The sequence below is a fragment of the Gopherus flavomarginatus genome, chromosome 6, assembly GCF_025201925.1.
Source record: "Gopherus flavomarginatus isolate rGopFla2 chromosome 6, rGopFla2.mat.asm, whole genome shotgun sequence".
NCBI classification, from domain to species: Eukaryota; Metazoa; Chordata; order Testudines; family Testudinidae; genus Gopherus; species Gopherus flavomarginatus.
Window position 1 is genome coordinate 87,816,025 of NC_066622.1, and position 12,661 is coordinate 87,828,685.

Sequence of the window (12,661 nt, forward strand, 5' to 3'; positions counted from 1 at the left end):
TAACCTGGTTTCATAATACCTAGCTAACACACTATAATGGTTTTGACATTTCGGAAGCGTGCTGCATGTGTCAATGAAGAGGAGTGTGGAGGGTTACGTTACCGACTTTGGGTTATACTTTTCTTTTCTCTGACAGCTCAGCATGCAATTACTGTTGAAAAAAATTAGCTTTGTCCTATGTTCATTAACCCTCGTGAGTGATACTGCTGTCGTAATATGGGATATTCCTTTTGGCCACATGTTTTTTCCATTCACACACACACTTTGCAGCTCTGGGGGGCACTTGGCATTAAGCAATGTCATTTGATAGTGAGTGGTTGATCTTTATCTCATGTAAACTGTCAGAACTTCATTGAAAAGTAGGAAGCACTGACTATTATTTACCCTAGCTGAAGATCTTCCCCTGAAAGTGTGGTTTCTAAGCCTTCAAAGTGTCATCAATCATATGTTTAGCCCTGTATGTCATGTTGGCTTTTGTACTGTAATGGGTTCTCACTTAGCTATAACATATGGGAAGAGAGCATTCCTCCTTATCTTATGAAACAGCGAATAATCAAAAAAATTGTGAAGAACTTCAAAAAGAACTCACAAAACTAAGTGATCGGGCAATAAAATGGCAAATGAAATTTAATGTGGATAAATGTAAAGTAATGCACATTGGGAAAAATAACCCCCAACTATACATACAATATGATGGAGGCTAATTTAGCTACAGCTAATCAGGAAAAAGATCTTGGAGTCATCGTGGACAGTTCTCTAAAGACTTCCAGGCAGTGTGCAGCGGCAGTCAAAAAAGCAAACAGGATGTTAGGAATCATTAAAAAGGGGATAGAGAATAAGATGGATAATATCTTATTGCCTTTATGTAAATCCATGGTATGCCCACATCTTGAATACTGCATACAGATGTGGTCTCCTCATCTCAAAAAAGATATTCTGGCATTAGAAAAGATTCAGAGAAGGGCAACTAAAATGATTAAGGGTTTGGAATGGGTCCCATATGAGGAGAGATTAAATAGGCTAGGACTTTTCAGCTTGGAAAAGAGGAGACTAAGTGGGGGGATATGATATTGGTATATAAAATCATGATTGATGAGGAGAAAGTGAATGAGGAAAAGTTATTTACTTGTTCCCATAATATCAGAACTAGATGCCACTGTTGGTAGACAGGATACTGGGCTGGATGGCTTTTTGGTCTGACCCAGTACGGCTGTTCTTATGTTCACCCCTTCTGTCTCACACGTTCTTCCATTCTGCATCAACTCCACACCACCAATAAATAAAAACAAATCAAGAATTCTCCAGTGGCTAATGGAGTTTGAGTTTTCTGAAAGTATTTCCTTAGTGAGGGAATGTATCCTGTCTCCTTCATGAAGGGTTCCTCTTGACTGTCTGGAAAGTACATGAGAACTTCCTCTTTTTCGGATTGTAAAGGTGTTGCTATTGTATCAAGAGGCTCCAACCAATGCTAGGCTTTGTACATATATATAGTCATGCTTCGTGTCCAAAGAGTCTCTTGAATGTATAGAGCATTTTTTTTTAATATTTTGGAGAGAATTTCCTTAGGAATGGAAAAAGAAACTCTAGGCAGCAAAGCAAACAGTCACTGGCAACACCAAGAATGGGTCTCCTGAGTAAACAGTAATGCTAGGAAATTATCTGAGTGTATCACTTCATTGAAGTTCTCATGGGTTGCAAGGTGATTCTTGCCATAGGAGCCAATGGGTACTGACTAGAGTTGGTTGGGGATTTTTTGACTTTTTTTTGTTGGTCAGAAAATGTTGATTTATCTAAACCAACAGTTTGCAGGAAAAGGTGTCAACAAATGTCCTGTTTTTGATTTTTTAAAAAAATGAAATTGTTGAAATGTTCCATTCTGACACTTTAAAAATGAAAAGTTAATTTTTTTTGGTTCAATATGAGCTTTTGTTTGGAAATTTGTTAGTTTATAGTGTAAAAACATTTTTAAAAGGTTGAAATCTTTTGTTTCAATGTTGAAGTTATCAATATTTTCCTTTGAACTGTACAAACATTTTCAGTTTGAAATTTTTTTAGATTTTTCTTTGACTCTTCTTCCTGGTTTCAGATATGAATTTTTTTTTTTTTTTGCAATCTTGAAAAACTTCATGGGATGGGAAAAGTTTCTCACCCTGCTCTAGTACTGGACCCTGTGATATGACATTGGGTAAAATCCTTTGTAATGCTGAATCCTAAGTGATTGATACGAAGTTCAGTCTCCTACCAGCACACTCACATCCTGAGTGCATAAAAGAGAACCATCTCTGACAAAAAAGGAACAAATGAAGCCATATGTGTCCCATCAGCCTGACAGAGAACTGGAGGAGGTGGTGACAGCATTTGAGTTAAAACCAAATGATACTGCATAAAAATTGAAGGGGGTGAAATCCTCCACTCAACTACATGTAGGAGGACCAGAGGCATTTATGATGTAAAATATATATTACACTGGGAGCATGAAGTAGGGCTGGAAATTGCTACACAAAAAACTTTTAATAAACCTCAAGAATATATTCAAAAAAGAAACTAGCTGCTGGGGCAGAGGATTGACTGTATTGCAAATCCACATCATAAAGCTAAGTAATGTGTATCTGATTGGCTAAGAAATGGACTATCTAAGACTGACTTATTTGTGATATAGCTAATGACTAGGTCAAAGCCAGGTTATTGCAAGAAATAGCCATGTTTTTGCAAGAAATATGAAAGCAGTCACAACATTGTGCAGAGTTATCCACTGAAACTGTGTTGCTCTCAGCACAAAGTGCAAAAGAATATCACTAGCAAAAAACCTTGACTCTTTTTTTTTAAGTAAGCTTCAGTGGATTGAAGAGATCCATTCTTAGCATAGGTAGAATATTACAACATTCCTCACAATGCTTAATTAGGACTGTCATAAACAGATAGTTAAGGGTTAATGTCTCTTTTACCTGTAAAGGGTTAACAAGCTCAGTGAACCTGGCTGACACCTGACCAAAGGACCAATCGAGGGACAAGATACTTTCAAATCTTGGTGGAGGGAAGTCTTTCTTTGTGCTTTTTGGGTTGTTCTTTGTTCTCTCTTGGGATTAAGAGGAGCCAGTCGTGCAACCAGTTTTCTCCAATCTTTCTTAAACAGTCTCTCAGGTCAGAATAGTAAGGAATAGCTAGAAGGCGGAATAGTATTTTTGTTTGTTTTCTTTATTTGCAAATGTGTATTTTTGCTGGAAGGATATTTTACCTCTGTTTGCTGTTACTTATGCTTAGGCTAGGTGGGAGGTAGTCCCTCTAGTCTATGTAAAGCTGAGACCCTGTAAACACTTTCCATCTTGATTTTACAGAGATAATTTTTACTTTTTCTTTCTTTAATTAAAAGCTTTTCTTTTTAAGAACCTGATTGATTTTTTTCCCCTGTGTAAGACCCAAGGGGATTGGGTCTGAACTCACCAGGGATAGGTGGGGGGAAAGAAAGAGGAGGGAAAGGTTTATTCCTCTCTGTTTTAGGATCCAAGGAGTTTGGATCAGTGTATATCTCAGGGTAACCCAGAGAGGGGAAAATCTAGGAGGGGGAATGGTTTATTCCTCTGTGTTCTAAGACCCAAGGGATTTGGGTCTTGGGTTCCCCAGGGAAGGTTTTTGGGGGACAGAAAGTGTACCAAACACTATATTTTGGGTGGGTGGCAGCGTTATCGGATCTAAGCTAGGAATTAAGTTTAGAGGGGTACATGCAGGTCCCCACTTTCTGGACACTAAAGTTCAAGTGGGAATAAGACCTTGACAAGGACCAACAGTTCAGAGACTTATGGAGGGACAAAATCTTTAATGTCAACATCTAACAAGCTTCTTGAACCAAAGAGAGTTGATCCTGAAATAGTTACAAAAGAGTTATGTGCCAAGAAGCTAGAATAGAAGAAGCAGTGATTATGGCAAGAATGCCAATGTGTTACCCGCACTGGAAGTGGGACAGGAAGTTAGTCTGTATTGCTAAGGTAACAGCTGTAGCAAAGTCATACATTTTAATCACTCCTTTTGGGTCAGTCCTACAACAGGAACTAAATGCACCTAAAAAAAATAAGGAGACCCAGAATACTACTCCCCTGCACTTGTGGTGCTGCATTCTTTCTTTTAATAGTGTACTGATGTCAATGGCATATAATGACATTTGAAATAGTTGCATAGAAGTGTGCTCAGCCTGGACATGTGTCATAAACAGATAGTTAAGGGTTAATGTCTCTTTTACCTGTAAAGGGTTAACAAGCTCAGTGAACCTGGCTGACACCTGACCAAAGAACCAATCGGGAGACAAGATACTTTCAAATCTGGGTGGAGGGAAGTCTTTGTTTTGTGCTGATTTCTTTGTTCTCTGTTCTCTCTTGGGATTAAGAGAAGCCAGTCATGTAACCAGATTTCTCCAATCTTTCTGAAAAAGTCTCTTCTATTCAATACTATAAGTACTAGATAGCAGGAGGATTAGGCATTTGTTTGTTTTCTTTATTGCAAATGTGTATTTTGCTGGAAGGATTTTAACTCTGTTTGCTGTACTTGTATACTTAGGCTGGGAGGGGGAATCCCTCTGGTCTAGGTGAAGCTAAAAGACCCTGTAACATTTTTCCATCTTGATTTTACAGAGATAATTTTTACTTTTTTCTTTCTTTAATTAAAAGCTTTTCTTTTAAGAACCTGATTGATTTTTTTTTTAATTCTTGTGTGAGACCCCAGGGCTCGGGATCTGGACTCACCAGAGATTGGCGGGGGGAAAGGAGAGAAGGGGGAGGGAAAAGTTAATTTCTCTCTGTATTAGGATCTCTGTCTCATTCTCAGGGAGAGTCTGAGAGGGGGAGAGAAGGGGGGAAGGTGAATTTCCTCTCTGTTTTAGGATTCAAGGAGTTTGATTCACAGTGATCTCCCAGTGTAACCCAGGGAGGGGAAAATCTGGGAGGAAGAAAGGAGGGGCGAATGGTTTATTTCCCTTTGTTTTGAGACCCAAGGAGTTTCGGTCTTTGGTTCCCCAGGGAAGGTTTTGGTGGACATGGAGTGTACCCAAACACTATATTTTGGGTTGGTGGCAGCATGATAAGATCTAAGCTAGGAATTAAGCTTAGAAGGGAACAGGAAGGTCCCCACTTTCTGGACACTAAAGTTCAAGTGGGAAAGAGACCCTGACAACATGAAACAGTTAATTTTTTAACTTCCTTTTTGTATTTTTTATTTTTTTAAGCTTTGTAATCAGACCTGTTGGGTTTCCCTGTGACCATTTAGCAGTTCCTTTTTGTCACCATTCAGAGAGCCAAAACAAAAGTCATCCTTGCTGAGTTGTTGTCTTCTCTCGTATGGCTTCGGTAGGTAGCAACAACTACAAATTTGTATCTAAGTTTGATAGCCAGCACATTACCACAGCAGTGAGCTGGTGAATGTCCTTCAGGCCTCCGGCAAAGGAACGAAGGGGAAATTCAGATACGATGTGCTCCATTGTTTGTTCCTGGTGACCACAATGGCATACAAGTGTTTGCCTCATTTTCCATTTAAAGAAGGTTTGTCCACGTCTCCCATGAGATGTCCTGATGCAATTCAATCAGCACTAGTCTTTCCGATATAAATCAAAACCCAGTGGTTCCTCAACAGGATCAACTACAAGCTGTTTGTTTTGAGCAGTCAAAGTGCTCCATGTGAATCAACATTGAGCCTCAGCATCAAAGTTGGGTGTAAGGATCTTGATATGTTTCCATAGAGGGTTGCGTGATTTTAATCTCATCTTTGGTTAGTGCTGCAGGTCATGGTGCAATGGGATCCTCATATTTACATTGACATGATTAAGAAAGCAAGATGTCTGAGTCCCTCTTCTAATCTGTGTAGGCTGGATGTGCAATAAGACTGGGAGCCAGTCAACTGGAGTAGGTTTGAGCATCCCTTAAACTGTGCACATAGCATTATTAAGTTGAGTGTCCAGGAGTTTAGTGTGGTTGCTATGAGACCACACTGGTGCACAATATTCAACTGCAGAGTATACCAAGGCAATTTGTTGTGGTTCATAGGGTCCGTGGACTGGAGCTCCATGATGGTCTGGTCAATTTTCTGATAAATGCAACACAGGATCTGACCTTATCGTGGGTGTTCTCAAGGTGTTGTTGAAAGGTCAAATTCCAGTCCACGGTAACTCCAAGATACTTTGGATTAGCTTTGTGGCTGATGCTATCACCACAGAACTGCACATCAAGTTTGGTGTTAGTCATTTTATTGTTCAGATGGAAAGCAGTTACCATGTTTTTTTGGAGGATTAGGCCTAAATTGCCAGCATTGGAAATAATCAGCTATTGTGCTAAAAGCTCGGGTTAGGGTGAAGCTGATGGTATGGAGGCCTGTATGTTGAACTTCTAGGGCAATATTATCCACATACATTAATTTCCTTGACTCCATTGCTGGTATATCTGCGATATATAGATAAAAAGTATTGGAGCCAGGATAGAGTCCTGAGTTAAGAGTTCTTGGTCTATTGATCTGGGCCATTAAGGTGCACCTTAAAGCGACAGTCCTTAGTCATTTCTGCCAAGAGGCGGATCATTCACCGACAGTGCATAATGTGGGAGAGCTTGAGGAGGAAGCTCTGTCTCCAAACAGCGTTGAATGCTGAAGACAGATCAACAAAAGCGATTCCTGTCTTCAACTTGCATTGGAATCCTGCCTCGATGTGGCTGGTAAGTGAAGCTACTTGGTCACAGCAGTTCCTCTTCAGGCAAAATCCTGCCTGTTCTACTGGGAGGATGTCTTCAATAATGTCAGACAGATGGCGGAGCAGCACCCATTCCATTAGTTTTCAGGTGGTTGAGAGGAGAAAGATGGGGTGGTAGCTGATTGCATCCTCTGGAAGTTTCCCATACTTCAGTAGGGCAACCACTGTTGTCTGTCACCAGCTTGTTGGCACTTCTCCAGTTCTATCACAGCAGTAAAAAGCACCATCAGCCATTCCCATCCCCTGTCTCCCCAGATTCTTGAGAAACTCTGGAGGAATGCCATCTACCCCTGCAGCTTTCCGACTTTTGGTTTTCAACAGTGCAACATCGATCTCCTTGATAGAACGTGGGGAAGAGAGTGGGGATTCCTCTGGGCATTGTTGAAGATTTCTTTGGAGTTCCTGCTGGATCTTCTGGCTTGTAATCTTGTCTGTCGGTGTCTTGCTGTTAGAAAGAAGATGAGAGGCAACAGCATTTGCTGTCACTTTTGCTGAGTGTTGCATTACTGACTGGGATCCTTCATGTTGCCACAAAAGGGCCCATTCCTTACGGCTCAGATGGGTGAAATCTTGCTGAGTGAATGCCCAAATCTGACTGTGAACCTTAAGTTAAAAAATCAGTTCCTTTCTCTCCAAAACATCCAACTATTGTTCCACAAAAGTTACCCCACCACAAATTTCTGTTGCTCTGTCTTGCATAACAACAAGGTTTATTTGCCATGACGAAAAAACTGAAAAGAGAAGCAGAATATAAACATAGTTAGTCTAATCACTAACAGTCTTTTTTGTTTTACATTTGAACAGCGCCTAGCACAATGGGATCCTGATTTGTGACTGGGCTTGTAGGCACTACCACAATAAATAGTAACGATTATTCTAATTTATTCTGTTTATTTTTCCTCATTAAATACCCTTTATTTCTATTCCTCCCCCACCCCACGACGCACAGTCTCACTGATTGAAAATATCCACTGATATAAAATATATTGCTGATTATTTTCAGCAATGACTGTTTACAACGATGGGATTTCATTATGCTTTTCAGGCAATTCCATTGTCTTCTAAAGCTAGTGTCGGGGCTCCCTCATTTACTGTTCAAAAAGCATAGACAATAGACAATATTACAGGTAGGTACATTTTTTTAAAACTTGGATTAGCTATCTCCTCTCCTTACTCAGGGAAAGGACTAGGAAATGATTACTTGGGAGACCAGAGAAAGTTGATGCCTATGCAAAGGCAGGAATCCACATATGGGGTCATAGTGCTGGCTTGAACCCTATGCTGAAGAGTTTACGGTAACTTTTTTGCCTTTGCTAACTTATTATGATTTCAAATTATGACTAATATCCCTTGAGGAAAAAGTCTTTCCTGACTGCATCTCTGTTTTGTTACTCAAGATTCACCTGTTTTGCTGCTGTTATGTTATTTTTATTTTTTTGACCACAGCCTCACACTTGGAGTGTAGTCGTAGAATTTTATGTTAGTATTTTGGATAATTTAGAATGAAGAATATAATAACATAGCATGTATTAAATGTATTGATGTATGATTTGACCATATCCTGCCAGCCACCCTTTTTGAATAGCAGAAAGAAATGGCGTAAGTGGCCATTAGTAAAAACGCTTCAGGCTGCCTGTGTCTGAACTGATGTTAAGATGGGAACAGACCAGAACAATTCTTATGGCTGATTATGGTCACCTTTTGTTTTAGGATAAGTTTTCATTACAATATTTGCTATAATGTCTTGTTTCTTATCTGAATTGCAAACAATGTTGTGTAAGATTCCTTTGTAATCCCTTTAGTAACCATATAACCCTTCCTAAAATGTAATCCTGTCTGAAATTCTCTGTAAAATTGTTTGATGTGAGTAAAGGATGTGTGCATGGTTAAGGATGAGTGTGAAAGCCATCACAAATGTCCAGATGGTCAAGAAGTGAGAGACTTGGAGAGACAGCAGGAAACAATCAGAAAATATCCGTTGTATCTGATGCTAAATGAGTTAACAGCATTGACAACCTCAGAGATGAGGCAATCTCCCCTCCTACAAAAGGCGAGACAAGAAATAAAAGATAACAGGGGAAAACCGCAAGAATAACACCACTTAAGGACTAACAATTACAAAATGACATTGCAAAAGCCATAGACTAAAGTGGGAATTTACACATATAAAGCTGGGGTGTTTTGCCATAGAACTCTGGGTGTGATAACTGTTGTATTTTCAATAAAAGTGGCGTATTGCCTTTTCCCCTGAAAAGATCCTGTGTGCTTTTTATACGCATAACATTTTTGGTAAGAAATGTGAAAGGGGGAAGGAATGCATTGTGGTTATTGATAAATGTTGCTAAAAGCACTTGATATACGATATAACTGATAACTGGTCTATGCATAAATTGATCGATCATTCAGGTGTGCCCACTCCTCACTGTAGAAACCTGGGTAAAGAGAGGAGGAGAATTAGATTTCTCACTCCCCCTCACTTGGCAGGGGGGAAAGGAATTGTCTTAAAGGTATACAGACCATTGGTCATAGCAAAGTCGAATAAGGAGAGGGGTTTAATATTCCACTCTCCGACCCAGTTGTTGGGAAATAATTTAAAGGTGAATATACCCTCGGTCATAGCAGGATCGAGCCCAAAAGATAGGGGGCTTGGCATTCCCCTCTCCTGCTCTCAGGCAGAGTTTTTAGTAGGTATAGATTTTTTGTGTTTTGTAAGTCCCAGCATAAGCGTGGACAAATAAGGAGTAGATTGCTGTAAGACATCACTCTGAATGATATAAGAGTGTGGGATATTGTTGTGATTTCACAATTTTAAGAAAAAAGTTTGAGAAGGGACCAGGAGGTGTCGACGCTAGTTGAGGAGCCCACCCTCCTTGCTAAACGGTTAGTGGGACAAAGTCTGTGTCCATGGACAGAAGAGGTCAGCGAGGAAAGCAGGATGGGGCATAACAGGAGCTCACTTTCAGATATTTATCTACCATGATCTCCAAATCTGTTTCAGGAGCACTGCTTCCCAGATTAGCATCCACCACCCTCTAAGTATGCTGTACATTCTTTGTTTTAAATCTGGTGTTTTAGCTAGGGCTCATCCTTAATGAAACCCCTCTTTGACTCTTGCAAGTGATATCTGCATATCAGAGCATATGTATGAATGGTGCTTCAGATCCAGAAGTCATTTATTTGACACTGGCAATTTGTACCTTTATACAAAACAGTTGGAGAGCAGCTCTGATTGAACACAGAAGCAGCTTTCAGCTGCAGCATATAACCTCCTAAATCATTCAAAAGTAGACATAACATGGTTTTCCAGACTTTGTATCCCTTCATACAGAATGGTGGCCTTGTTATAAAATGTCTTGTGCTCAGGCTAAATTTAGGGTGAAATTTTGTACATGATCATTCTAAAGCCAGAAGAAAAAAAAATCTTGCTTTCTAAAATGTGTTTTGGAAAGTTTGCCACAGGCTTCATTGCTTTGAAGATGAATAAATAAAGTAAGTCAGAAGAGCTCTAAGTTGCAGAAACTATATGAAGCCTACATCCTAAGTGAGGAGTGGCGGGGAATTCATAGAGAAGGGTTGCTGACCAAATTGGTTGAAGAAGCATCTCAAACAAGTTAAGAGAAAGCAGAAAGCCTACAAGGAATGGAAGAAGGGATGGATCAGCAAGGAAAGCTCTCTCTTGATGGTCATAAAGTGTAGGGAAAAAGATGAAACTGCCAAAAGCCGAGCAGAATTGGACCTTACAAAGGAAATTAAAACCAATAGTAAAAGCCATATAAGTAAAAAGAAAACAAGGAAAGAAGTGGGACTGCTAAGCACTGAGGATGGGGTGGAGACTAAAGATCATCTAGGTATAGCCTAACACTTAAATTAATACTCTACTCCAGTGTTTCCCAAACTTGGGATGCTGCTTGTTTAGGGAAAGCCCCTGAGAGCTGCTGAAAGAGGCGCGGTCCAAGAGACGTATTGGCCGCCGCTTCCAGCTGCTCTCATTGACCTGGAGCAGTGAACCGCGGCCAATGGGAGCCGTGATTGGCTGAACCTGCGGACGCGGCAGGTAAACAAATTGGCCTGACCAACCAAGAGCTTTCCCTAAACAAGCGGCATCCCAAGTTTTTGGGAAACACTGCTTTACTCTTATTAAAAACTGAGACAATAAGTAGCTTAGGGACAGTGGCTGGGTGGCTAATGGGAAAAATCATGGAAGTAGAAATGACCACATCTGAGGTGGAAGCCAAACTCAAACATCTTGACAGGACCAAACTCGGGGGTCAAGATAATCTCCATCCAAGATTATTAAAGGAACTGACACATTAAATAGCAAACTCAATAGCAAGAATTTTTTTAATGAATCCAGAAACTTAAGGGTCATCCCTATGATTGGAGAATTACAAATGTAGTACTTCTATTTAAGAAAGGAGAAAAAAGTGATCCGAGAAACTACAAGCCATTATTTTGACTTCAATTGTCAATTGCAAGGTCTTGGAACAAATTTTGAAAGAGAAAGGACATAGAAATAAACAGTAATTGGTTAAAATACGACACAGTTTTAACAAAAGGTAGGTCATGCCAGACCAACATGATCCTTCTTTGAGAAGATAACTGATTTTATAGACAAAGGTAATGTAGTGGAGCTAATCTACCTGGATTACAATAAACATTTAAACATTTCCACATGGGAAATTATTAGTTAAATTGAAGATGGTGATTAATAAGAGAATAAAAAGGTGGATGAGGAACAAGTTAAAGGAAGATTACAATAGGTCATGCTGAAAGGTGAACTCTAAGGCTGGAGGAAGGTTACTAGTGGAGTTCCTCAGGGATCAGTCTTGGGATCAATCTTATTTTACGTTTTCATTAATGCTCTTGGCACAAAAAGTGGGTGCACGCTAATAAAATTTGTGGATGACATGAAGTTGGAAGTATTGCCTATATGGAAGAGGACCGAAATATCGTCTAAGAAGATTTGGACAATCTTGAAAACTCGAGTAATAGAAATGGAATTAAATTTAGTAGTACAAGGTCATGCACTCTAGGGACCAACAAGAAGAATTTTTGCCATAAACTGGGGATGTATCATTTGGAAGCAACAGACGAGAAAAATCTAGGTGTACAGGATGACTATGAGCTGTCATTGTGATTCATCTGTGAAACAGGATAATGCAATCCTAGGATGCATAAGGCAAGGTATTTCCAGTAGAGATAGGGAAGTCTTATTGTCATTGTACAAGGCACTAGTCAGACCTCATCTGGAATACTGTATGCAGTTTTGGTCTCCCTGGTTTAAGAAAGATGAATTCAAATGGAACAGGTGCAGAGAAGGTCTACTAGGCTGATTAGAAGAATGGACAATCTACTCTACAAGAAGAGACTTAAAGAAATTGGATTCTTTAGCCTAACAAAAAGGATGAGGGGGGATATGATTATCCCTCTGATATATTTATATAGAGCAAACACCAGGGAGGGAGAGGAATTATGTAACTTAAAGGGCCAATGTTGGCACACAAACAAATGGATACAAACTGGACATAAACAAATTTAGGCTTGAAATTACACAAAGGCATGTCTCCATCAAAGGAGTGAAGTTCTGGAGCAGCCTCTCAAGGGGAGCAGTAGGGACAAAAAACCTCCCTGATTTCAAGACTGAGCTTGGTAAGTTTATGGAGGAGATGATGATGAGACAAATTGCTTACACTGACGTGGCCAATTTTGTGACTACTATTAGCAAAAATTTCCAGTGGTGGAGATGGGAAGGGCTCTGAGTTACTACAGAAATTTTTTCCCCGGGTGCCTGACTGATGAGTCTTTCCCACATGCTTTGGGTCTAATTGATAATCATATTTGGGAAGGAATTTTTTCCCCATGGCAGATTGGCAGAGACCCTAAAGTTTTGTGTTTTTTTTCTTTCCTCTGTAGTGTGGAGCATAGGTCACTTGCTAGTTT